The sequence below is a fragment of the Trichechus manatus genome, unplaced genomic scaffold, assembly GCF_000243295.1.
Source record: "Trichechus manatus latirostris isolate Lorelei unplaced genomic scaffold, TriManLat1.0 scaffold00158, whole genome shotgun sequence".
Taxonomy (NCBI): domain Eukaryota; kingdom Metazoa; phylum Chordata; class Mammalia; order Sirenia; family Trichechidae; genus Trichechus; species Trichechus manatus.
Genome location: NW_004444094.1, coordinates 3,149,682 through 3,161,833, shown reverse-complemented (window position 1 = coordinate 3,161,833; position 12,152 = coordinate 3,149,682).

Below are 12,152 nucleotides of genomic sequence, written 5' to 3'. Positions count from 1 at the left end.
ATAATACATTAAAACATATGAAATTTCTTTGTTTTGCCCCCTCCCCCATGTTTTTTTTTTTTTTTTTTTTTTTTTAATTTCTCTCTCTCTGCCCTTTCTATAAAAACTCTCAACCTGTTTTTGTTCAGGGAGGTAGCTGTTTTGGTTGGGACATGTGTTTCCATCCATAGATCTTTTAGAAACCAAATTAATTCTATAAAATTAACCTTGTCCGAATATTGTTTAATAAACAATAATCAAACCACAAGTGATCAATATCATTCATATATGCAAGTAAATTTGAGTTATATTCTTATCTAAAGTAATATTCTGTGTTACTCTCCCACAGTTGTTTTTGATGTTTTCACCAAGGTCTGCAGCATGAGTCTTTCCACTGGAGTCAACAGAAACAGGCAGTTTGAGTTTACACTTTATCCACATATCTCGTGCCACATGATGCTTTCCCTTGGCATCACTGTTGATCGATTTTTGTGATGATAAAGCTCTTTACCTTTCATCTGCTGAATTTGGTTTTGTTCATGTCTATTTCATGTATTTGTAGCATTCATTGCCCCTTGGTGGCAGCAAAGATAGTAAGCTAGTTTTGAAAATCTGACCATCTGGTCTCAGTCAGGTGGAATAGGACAGGGAATGAATTCTCTGCAGGAGGTCAATCAACTCAGAATCTGGTTGGCTTTATATTTTTGTCAGTTTTGTTAGTCTTTTTGTCTTGAGGATTCCTCAGATTGAGCTACTTATTGCTGAGCTACTGAGTTCCAAGATAATAGCTTAGTGCCCATTAGCCATTCTCAGCTCCAGGGTTGAGAATTTGCTCATGTCACTTCTGGAGATAACATCTTGAGGATGGTTAGAATCTTCTACATTGTTTGTCTTTTGGTATTTATTTTTGCTGGTATTCTCTTTGTCTGCCTATGTATCTGTGAGCAGGGAAAGAAAAAGTTTTTCTACATTGTTCATAAGGAAAATAAATTAGCATTTATAACCTCATGTTTTTAACTGTGGTTGTTTCATAGCCGTGACCAGCTCCTTTTTAACATTTTGGGAATTAATTGACCATAAGAGTTTGTCAAATATACACGCTATAGGCACACTACAGGGATATCTAATTTAAGCTGATTTCCTATCAAAGGGAGAGAAGTATACAGAAAGTCAATTGAAACTGATTTTGTAAAACTCCAGAACAAGAGATCTTTAATTATTTGTTTAACAAATGTACAAGTGAGCTTAAATATCTGTTGGAATGAGAATATAGGCAGAAAGGAAAGGATTGCTTCTGGCTTGACTCAAGATTTCTAGATTCTTTTTTTTTTTTTTAAGCAGGTTTATTGAGATATAATCAACATCCAGCAATTCAACCATTTATAATGTACAATTCAATGGTTTTTTAGTATAGTCACATAGTCGTGCATCCATTGCTACCATCAATTTTAGAACACATTACTTGCCCCCAAAAGAAATTCCAACCCCTTAGCCATTACTCCCCAGGTCCCCCATTGTCATGGTTTGAATTATGTCCCCCCAAAAATGTATGTATCAATTTGGCTAGGCCATGATTCCTGGTACTGTGTGATTTTCCTGTATGTTGTAAACCTGCCTGTATGATGTTAATGAGGGAAGATGGGTGGCAGTTGTGTTAGTAAGGCAGGACCTGATCTACAAGACTGGATTGTGTCCTGAGGCAATCTCTTGAGATCTAAAAGACAGAAGTGAGCAGTGGGACAGGGGGACCTTATACCATCAAGAAAGCAGTGCCAGGAGCAGAGCGTGTCCTTTGGACTGGGGTCCCTGTGCAAAGAAGCTCCTAGTCCGGCAGAGCATTGATGAGAAGGCCAACAGAGAGAGAGTGACTTCCCCTGGAGCTGACACTCTGAATTTGGACTTTTAGCCTACTCTGACTATGAGGAAATAAACTTCTCTTCATTAAAACCATCCACTTGTGGTATTTCTGTTGTAGCAGCACTAGATAACTAAAACACCCATCCTTCCCATTTTAGGCAACTGCTAATCTACTTTCTGTCTCTATAGATTTGCCTATTCTAGACATTTTGTACAAATAGAATCAAATAATATGTTGTACATTATGACTCTTGTTTTTTAAACTCAGCATTATGTTTTCAAGTTTCGTCTATGTTGTAGCTTTTCTTTTCAATGTCAAATGATATTTTATTTTACTGATTGAGTCATCCATTGATGAAAATTTGAGTTGTTTCCACTTTTTGGCTATTATGAATAATGCTGCTATGAATATTCATATGCAGGTTTTTTGGTAGACGTATGTTTTCATTTCACTTGGGTATATACTTAGGAGTGGAATTGTTAGATCATATGGTAACTCTTTGTTAAACAGTTATAGAAATTGCTAGACTGTTTTTCAGAGTGACTGCACCATTTTACATTCCCACCAGCACTGTATGAGGGTTCTGATTTTTCTACATTCTTCCCAACTCTTTCTATCTGTCCTTTTGATTGTGGTTATGCCAGTGGGTATGAAGTGACATTTCGTAATAGTTTTTATTTGCAGACTGGAGGTTCTTGACATCTCAAAAAATTACAAGAGTCCCGAGTATATTTTTTTCTCCTCTCCCTTCACTCAGAAGAAAATAGCGATGTCTCTTAAAAATACATTAAATGCAGGTAGTCAATATGTGAGGGAAAGTTCTGCACGCTAGCAACAAGATGTTAGTCAACCTTAAATTTCAGCCCCGATGGGACCCACAGTCTGATTTAAAGACAAAATATAATGCGATAGATGTAAAATGCTCCATAGTTCCCAACTTGCACCAGAATTGTATTAATTTCTTCTGCTTTGTGTGAAATCTTTTCTAAACTAAACAATTGACATGCATTTTTTGATCTCCAAATTTTCAAGTGTCTTAAACTTTAAAATAATTTTTATTTTTGATAAAAACTAATAAGTCTATATGTATACATATATGTGTGTGTATGCATATATATATATATATATATACGTGTATACATATATATATATATATCTGAAGCCCTGGTGGTGCAATAGTTTAACAAATGCTTGGCTGCTAACCGAAAGGTCAGTGGTTCAAACCCACCAGCCGCTCCATGGGAGAAGAGACCTGGTGATCTACTCTCATAAGGATTTCAGCCTAGGAGACCCTATGGGGCAGTTGTACTCTGTCCTATGGGCTTACTATGAGTTCTCACAGAAATGACATCTATATATATACACATATAAAATTGTATATTTCCAGAGATTAAAAAAAAAATGTAAACCCTAATTTAAAATTCTTGCCCTTTAAGATATTTTAGAGTAGTTGTTGAAGCTTTAACTCAAAGAAAAAAAAAATATACATATAAATATATGTGTGAATTTGTGTATATACATGCACACACAGGCACACACCCACACATTATCTGTGTCTATCTATATATAGCTATGAATTAAAAGACTTTAGTTGCCAAGGGTCAATTTAGGAAGCTAAAAAAAAAAAAAAATCGAGGTAGGCAGTCAAAGAGTAGAAGAAAATGCTTAAAAAGTTTCTTTTAAAACAACATTTGAAAAGTTTTATACAACTGTTATATAAACAAAGAAAAACATATGCTGTTTAGTTCAGGTAATTTTTTAATGAGTGTAGATCATTCAACATATTAAACTAATTTAATATTTTCTTTCTATACAGCTATTTGTTCTTTCCCTGAAATGTACCAATGTGGAAAATAACGTTAGCATAATATTGTAGCTTGGGCAAGATTTGGGTTTATTTTCTCAAGGAAAACCTTATGGGAAATATGAACTTCTAAACTTTCTTGTAGTGATTTTACTGGTCTGGTCAGCTGATATTCCCATTAAATATTTTAGATTATGATAATATAAAAATTAATTGTTCAACTAAATTTAAGAAAACCATGCCTTTTCAAAAGATATGCTCTTGTAAATTTCATTGATTGCTACCAAACATGGATTCTTAGTTATTCTACTTGCACAGCAAGTGCATTAATATAACCCTTTCGTGATCATCACAGGTACCTCTAGGGACCAAGGACATTTTCTGCCACTGGAGGTTTATTGGGAAGCTGCTGCACCATTAACAGTTCTTGCTGCCACAATACAGGGACCTTTATGACTGTTTGACATGGAGGAAATGGGCATGTGTGCAAATTACTGTTTTTTACAGGGTATTGTATGAGGGGTCTGAATTTTTGGTAGGAAGAATAGAAATTTTTAGAATTTTTATTTGTTACACATACGTACCAGTAGACCCTGGTGGGGATTCTGAGGTATAATTAGCAGTAATTTGTATGTACCACAAAACACTAAGGTTAAGCTTGTAGGAGGGGCAATTAAAAGAAAATCTATACTACATACCAAAAATTCAAACACACTTAATGATTCAGCATGCTTCTATTAATGAAAACACATGACATCAACAAAAATTCAAACCAGAAAGTAATTGGTTCACAAGAGGGTTAAACTGTTGTCTCCCTGAGAAAACATTACGAACAAGTAAATGTGCTTCTTTTCAAGGCCACTCTGAAACATAGTGTCCAAGATCACTGATTATTTATATGGGCTAATATTCAGTTAATTAAGGTACATTTTTGTATATCTGGACAAATTCTACCTATCTAGATCTAAATTCATCAAGGATAGGTATATAAATAGCCACATTTTAAATTCTTCTTCTGCCTCTTGGTTTTATTTGTTAGTATTTATTTTAGCAGTCATAAAATAATGGGTGGAAAAGGGCAAGGAAAAACCTTTGGTTCATGTTAGTAAGATATATTTTTGTTATAGTAAAGTATTTTAAAGGTATTCATACTCTGTGATCAAGGAACACAGCTAGTCTTTGACTTGACTTACTGCTCTGCCAGTCCTGGTAGAAACATAGCAACAAAAAGCTACACATATTCAAGCTGATAAAGGAGTTTTGTTTCTATATTAGTTAAGGGAATTATAGTTTTCTTAAAGTGGTAAATTTAAGATGATTGGCACATTGTTTTATATGACATAGTAATAGGTCAATATATTTTAAAGTAAAAGCTATAAAGCTATTAACTATGTTATACATAGGGTTTTATTTGCTATTTTAATGAGGCCATGTCAGTATAGTATGTGTCCTAAACCTGCTTTCTTCTGAGTTGTAAAAGAGGAGAGAGACACAGAGACAAGCAAACACAAACAAGGGAAGATAGACACATGAAGATGGCCAAGGAACCCAGGAACACCAGAACTACAGAAACTGAAACAAGGATACTCACCCAGAGCCAACAGAGAGAGCCTTCCCCATCATACTTGATGCCCTGAATTCAGAAGTCTAGGCTCCTAAAATTGAGAAATTAAATTTCTGTATTTCTGTTACAGCAGCACTAGGATGTTATACCAGCACTAGGAAACTAACAATTCATCTTGTCAGATGCTATAAACAAACAAACTAATAGAATATAGACAGTCACATACTCAACAGGAGAGAGCTTTAGTTTTCAAAACAAGTTTAGACACATGAATTCATAATATATAACAAGGACCAGATATATTAGCAAAGACATCAACCAAGATAAATCTTTGAATCTAATTGGAAAGGACCATTTCAGATGTTTTTAACCACAAAACACTTTTTAAAGCACTAGTTTATTTACTCGTAGATTTATACCGCCCAGTGTAAACAAGATAATTTAGATGCCCAGACACATTGACCTTCTAAACCTGTGGCCAACAGAAAAACATCAACAAGCAATTAAATATAAATAATAAAGAAATAAATTGGAAGAATTTTAAAAATAACTGTCCCTGTAATTCATAGATTAGTGATATAACATCAGGCCTTAGATCTCTTCAAACACCCTTGGAACAATTGGGGAAACTAATATTTTATTATTTGCCTTCACCTCTTAAACCTTAATATTTTCTTTTCTTGTGTTGTCTTATAACACATGACTGTTAAAGGTCTTTCCAGTTGTTTTTTCCTTTAAAATTCCAAATTTGTCTTAGTCACGCATCAACACGTTGCCCATACTGTGTTTAATTTGTCACCTGGCCCCCAACCCTCTAATATAGACTATTCCCAGCTTATCTACTTTCCTTAAATGAATACAAAGCTCCAAAGTGCATTCTGATATTTCTGACATATTCTTGAGCCTCAGAGAATGTCAGGGGTCAGTAATCATAAAAATCCTGGGATTAATGTTACAACAAACAGGTCAAATATTTTTTCATAGAGATAATGTTTGCTTCCACAATGAAACCAGTTGAATTCAGCATGGATTTGATGCCAAGAATTTACTTCTGTTATGATCATCTGGCCTTTGCAATTATTCACAACAAATCCTTAACTTGCTCATATTTCATTAAGAGCTTGATATGATAGGTTATGAAATGTGTTCAAAGCCACAGGGTTTCATGACTTTATAAAATGATGTCTACCTAAACCAAAACATGTGCTCTGCAATTTATACATTGTTGTTTTTTTTATTAGGTGCCATCCAGTTGGTCCCAACTCAATGACCCTGTGTACTACAGAACGAAACACTGCCTGGTCCTGTGCCATCTTCACAACAATTTCCATGTTTGAGCCCATTGTTGCAGCCACTGTGTCAATCCATCTCCTTGCAGGCCTTCCTCTTTTTTGCTGACCCTCTGCTTTACTAAGCCTGATGTCCTTCTTCAGGGACTGGTCCCTACTGATAACGTGTCCAAAATACGTGAGACAAAGTCTCACCATCTTTGCCTCAAAGGAACATTCTGGCTGTACTTCTTCCGAGACAGATTTCTTCATTCTTTTGGCAATCCATGGTATATTGAATATTCTTTGCCAACACCATAATTCAAAGGCATAAATTCTTCAGTCCCATGGCTTGGGTCAGGTGCACCTTAGTCCTCAAAGTGACGTCTCTGTTTTTAACACTTTAAAGAAGGCTTTTGCTGCAGATTTGCCCAATTCAGTATGTTGTCAGTAGGGACCAATTCTTGGAGAAGGACATCATGCTTGGTAAAGCAGAGGGTTAGCGAAAAAGAGGAAGACCTTCAACGAGATAGATTGACACGGTGGCTACAGTAATGGGCTCAAACATAGCAATGAGTATGAGGATAGTGCAGGACTGGGCAGTGGTTCGTTCTGTTGTACATAGTGTAGCTATGAGTTGGAACCTGCTAGCGGCACGTAACAACAACAAGAAGAACGTTCTAAATAGTAAATAAAATACTTCAAGCTCTAGATATTAAGAAGGACAGCAAAAGTGTATTGATTAGAATACCTTAGATAATTAAATTACCATTGAATATGTATTGGTCAGCCAAGGAAAAATATGTATATTAATTCTTGATTAAACACATCAGGAAAAGTAAAAAAGAATCAATCAATTAAGAGAAAAAAATCACTTCTTTGTTTTATATAAGATTTTTTTCTTTATTAGGCATAGGGCAACTGGAAACTAAATGCAATGTGTTTTCTAATTTCTTTTTTATTTTTTACCTTTTTCCACTATCTGATCTGCACTTGCAAAAAACTTTCAACACTGCCGTTATTTTAAGCTGACATCTAACTGATAGGACTGTATCCACAAATGAATGAAAGCTTTATAGAATTCTTGGCTCCTCTGGGAGTGAGTTGCACCTGAGGAATTATAATAAAGGAAATGAGGCAGCCCTGGCTTAACTATGATGGAGATGCCAAAAGAACTATAACAGCAGTCTTTAAGCATGGATAACCTTGGTAGAGTCAGAGAGAGATAAAATCACAAGATTTCTTGGAAAACCTTAAATAACTAGTTATCTTTCCTGATAATTGTTTTGGTCTGCTCCAGGACAGATTTTTCCCTGTGATGATTTCCAGCCAATCAGATTACCCAAGGGAAAATCCAAGCCTTCTTGGGAAGAAGACACTTTTAAGGATGACATTTATTTTTCATTTCATAAACCCTGCCTTACTTTTATTTATCTGATTATGTATACATGATTAAAGTGTGTCTAAAATTTTGCAGGATTACTTTATCTCCCATTTTGATTAAGATTTTTCCATTTATGCTCATGAGGGAGAGTGATCTTTAATTTTCCGATTCTATAGATTTTTGTATGTTTTTTACTTTCAATGTAATATTAGCCTCATGAAATGCCCCATTTTTTAATCTATGTAAAATGTGTACAAAATTGGAATTATATGTTGCTTGTATGTTTGCTAGTTTTTGCTAATAAAGCTAGAAAGTCTTGATGTTTCTTTTTTTGAGAGGTAGGGAGCATTAGTGATTTAACTTTGAATTTCTTGGAAGTATATTATTTTTTATTACTATTTTGGCTGACCAGTTTAGATAATTGATAATTTGTTGAATTTTTTCTAAACTTAAAGTAATTTATTTTAAATATTACTTAATAATGTGCAAGGAGGTACATAATTTTTCGAAATAAATCTCAAGGCTACTCATATAATCTTATGAATCAGATTCTTAGAAGTGAGTATCCTTTTTTCAATTAATATCCTGGATTTTTAAATGTTAAATTATTGTCTTTAAATTCCATGCCTTAATTTTCAGTTTTTAAAAAATATTTTATTGCGTTTTTGGTGTAACTTTACACAGCAAATTAGGTTGTATTTTACACATGTTGTTCCATTCTGTACATTCTGTTTCATGACTTTGGGTACATTTTTCACATTGCATCAACATTCTCTTTATTTCTGTCCTGGTTATTCCATTTCCATTATTCTTGCTTCCCTGCCCCCACCCCACACCCCTCAACCTCCTTATCTTTGCTTTAGGGTAAATGTTGAGCATTTGAAATCAAATAGATGATTTTTTTCTTTTTTTGTTTGTTTGCTTTTATAACAGGAGTATAGTACTCACAGTGAATATTGTTTATTTTATTAACCGATCTGTTATTTAGTTGAAAGGTGATTTCTGAGAGTAGTTTCATTTCAAAGTTTAAAGGGTATCTTAGGGCAACAGTCTTGTGGCAAAGAATATTGAATATACCATCAACTGCCAGAAGACCAAACAAATCTGTCTTGGAAGAAGTACAGCCGGAATGCTCCTTAGAAGGGAAGATGGTGAGACTATGTCTCACGTACTTTGGACATGCTATCAGGAGGGACCAGTCCCTGGAGAAGGACATCATGCTTGGTAAAGTAGAGGGTCAGGGAAAAAGAGGAAGACCCTCAATGAGATGGATTGACTCAGTGGCTGCAACAATGGGCTCAAACATAACAATGATTGTGGAGATGGTGCAGGACTGGGTGGTGTTTTGTTCTGTTGAACGCAGGGTTGCTATGAATGCGAACGGAAATGATGGCACCTAATAACAACAAAAACAACAAGTTTTATATGTTTTTGCTTGAATCAAAGTCTGTTTCTTCTGTCATTTCTACTCATAATGGAAACTACTTGTGCTGGGTATTTAGCCTGGTCTTCAATTTTCAGGTTCTTGAGTCCTCTTAAGTTAGTTGTTAAAGTTTTTATCTGATCCTAATTTTTAAATTCAGTGATTTTCAAATAATTATGGTATCTCACACAACAGAAAAACAGTTAAAGATGAAAAAACATCAATTTCAGCTGTTGCTGTTAGTTGCTTTGAGGTCAGTTCTGACTCACGGGGACTCCATGTGTGCAGAGTAGAATTACTCCATGGAAGCAAATTGCCAGGCCTGTCATCTGACGTGCCTCTAGGTGCATTCGAATCAACACCCTTTCTGCTAGTAGGCAACTTAAACTTCACAGCACACCAGTACTCCTTGAGTTTCAGCTATTGGGGGGCATATTGTGGACAAGCAAACAATACTTTGATTCCTGTGTTGAAGTTCTGAGAAGAAACTCCATGTTCCAGCTAACCCTCACTCTTCCTGTGCAAAGGAATGTTCTCTCTCAACTGTGCAGATATGCAAGCACATCATACCAGCAATTCAGCTTGCTTTCATTTCCACCAGAGTCAATGGAATTTATCAGGGTCACATAGATGTCAGCTGTTACAACCTTTATTAAGCAGTCTCTTCCTCCTGTCTGCTTAGCTCCTGATATGAGAGGAAATGGATAATTTGAGGATTGGATGCAATTCCCTGTTGTCAGTTCCATTTTCACCCTAGAAGCAGCCATTTTCATTCTAGAATTTTTTTTTCATTTGTTTCTAAAGTTAATATTTATTCTGTAAAATATTTCATAGTATTTTCCTATTATATTTTTTATTTAACCTATCTAAAATGTTAACCTCCTTTTTAGTAAAAATAATGTCTGTGACAATTCTTAGTCATTAATGTCATTTTAGTTCAGTTTCATATGATAGAGTCTCGTAATATGTTGCCCATTGTTTATCCACATAGAACTGCTTTGAAGAACCTGGCTCAAGGAGTGCAACAATTTGACAGGGAACATCCTTTAAGAACATGGCCTTAACAATGTATATTTTCACTTGGATTGCCTATAAGTTAAATATGCTGAAACAGTACTTTTCCAAATTGAAAAGAATATTCTTTAGGTTATATCAGTATATCATTACTACTCTGTTAGACTCTCCAACCTCTTTTAATACTTTACAATTGTCCTTCTTTTGATAACTCTTGCATTATTTTTCTGTAGTACAATCTATGCAATTTTTATATCCATAGTCTTATGAGTCAGCCTGACCTTTGCCTCACACTTATTCTTTATATTCAACCAGTGATCAAGCCCTATTGATTTTAATTGCTAAATATATATTTTTCACTTTGAATCATGTCACATCAGCAAATTAAGGTCCCAAAAGCTTGACTCCAACCACGTCATTAAGGTTGACTGTACTTTGAGAAGGAAGCTCTTCCCCAGTCATGTTTTGACTGCCTTCCAACCTGAGGGGCTCATTTTCCAGAACTATATCAGACAATATTTCACTGCTATACATAAGGTTTTCATTGACTTTTTTTTTTTTTTTTCAGAAATAGACTACCAGGTCCTTCTTCCTAGTCTGCCTTAGTCTGGAAGCTCAGCTGAAACCAGCCCACCACGGGTGACCCTGCTTGCATTTGCCCACTCCTCCTGTATGGATTCAGCTCAAGTGCCCAGGTAGATAGCAACCAAGTGTGTGATTTAGGCTCTCACTTACAGTCTTAGACAGGCATGGGTGATTGGTGTAGGTGCAGGGCATCTGGCTGCAGCAGGGGAACAGTCTCTGAGCAAGGAAGGGGGCTGACGGGCGCCCCCAAGTGTCCAGGAGGAAAGCATGTCCTTGTTCCCTAGAGCATGTAAGTGAGTAGGTTTTACAGCTGGACTATGAACACCTAATGCCATTGGCTGTAAGGACTGGGGGGCACCTCTTATTCATGGGCCTCTATTGCAGGTGGCTAGGTGGCGTGGGTAGAGCCACCAGTCCTCAGGCCCCTGATGTGTGTAGGTGAAGACACTGCTTAATGGGCAGAGCAGTGTCAAATGTCAATAACCTGCCACTTCACAGCTGAAACAGTTGAAGTTAGAGTTCCAGTATATACCCTGTTGTACTGTGGTAATGAGGGCCTACACTGCTGAGATGGGACCACACAAGTCTATGCAGTGGAAAGGCACTCAAAATCCATGCATCCCTTACGCCTGTGCCTAGGCAAAGAAGCTGTGCTTACCCTGGGTTCCTGGATTCGGGGAGGCAGCAGTTTATTTTTTTCCATTTGTTAATTTGTTCACTCTCCAAGGCAGGGAGAATGGCTCCGGGCGTGTGACAGATCCTACTTCCGGCCCAGGGGACTCAGCAATTGCTGAAGCTGGTCCAGAACCCAGTGCAGAGCAGGGAGCAGGGAGGTAAATGGGAGAGAGGTTTTTCCCTAAGGTGGATGTTTTTGATCCACATTGTAGGCTGTATGCAATTACTTATCTTTCACCCATGAAGGCTGCTTCTCACTGGTTCTGGGTGGCCGTGTAGACTCTCTGGTGCTAGGTCTCTCCCCGTGAGGAAAATGCGCCTCCCGAGCACTGCCGCTTGCCTGCCTCACAGCTCACCCTCAAGCCGATCAGGCCTGAAGGGCTCAGGCTCTCACCGGGTCAGGTCTGGCAACTCCTCGCTGCTTCCAAACTGTCTCTCCCTCCCCTGCCACTCAGTCCAGTTCCTCATCTCTGCCTTTGATGTTCAGGGCCCCCAGATTGCCATACATAATCGAATCACTTGTTTTTTCAGGTCTTTGTTGTAAGAGGGTCCACTGGAAGCATCTGACTACTCCACTGTCTTGGCCCTACCTCCCTGC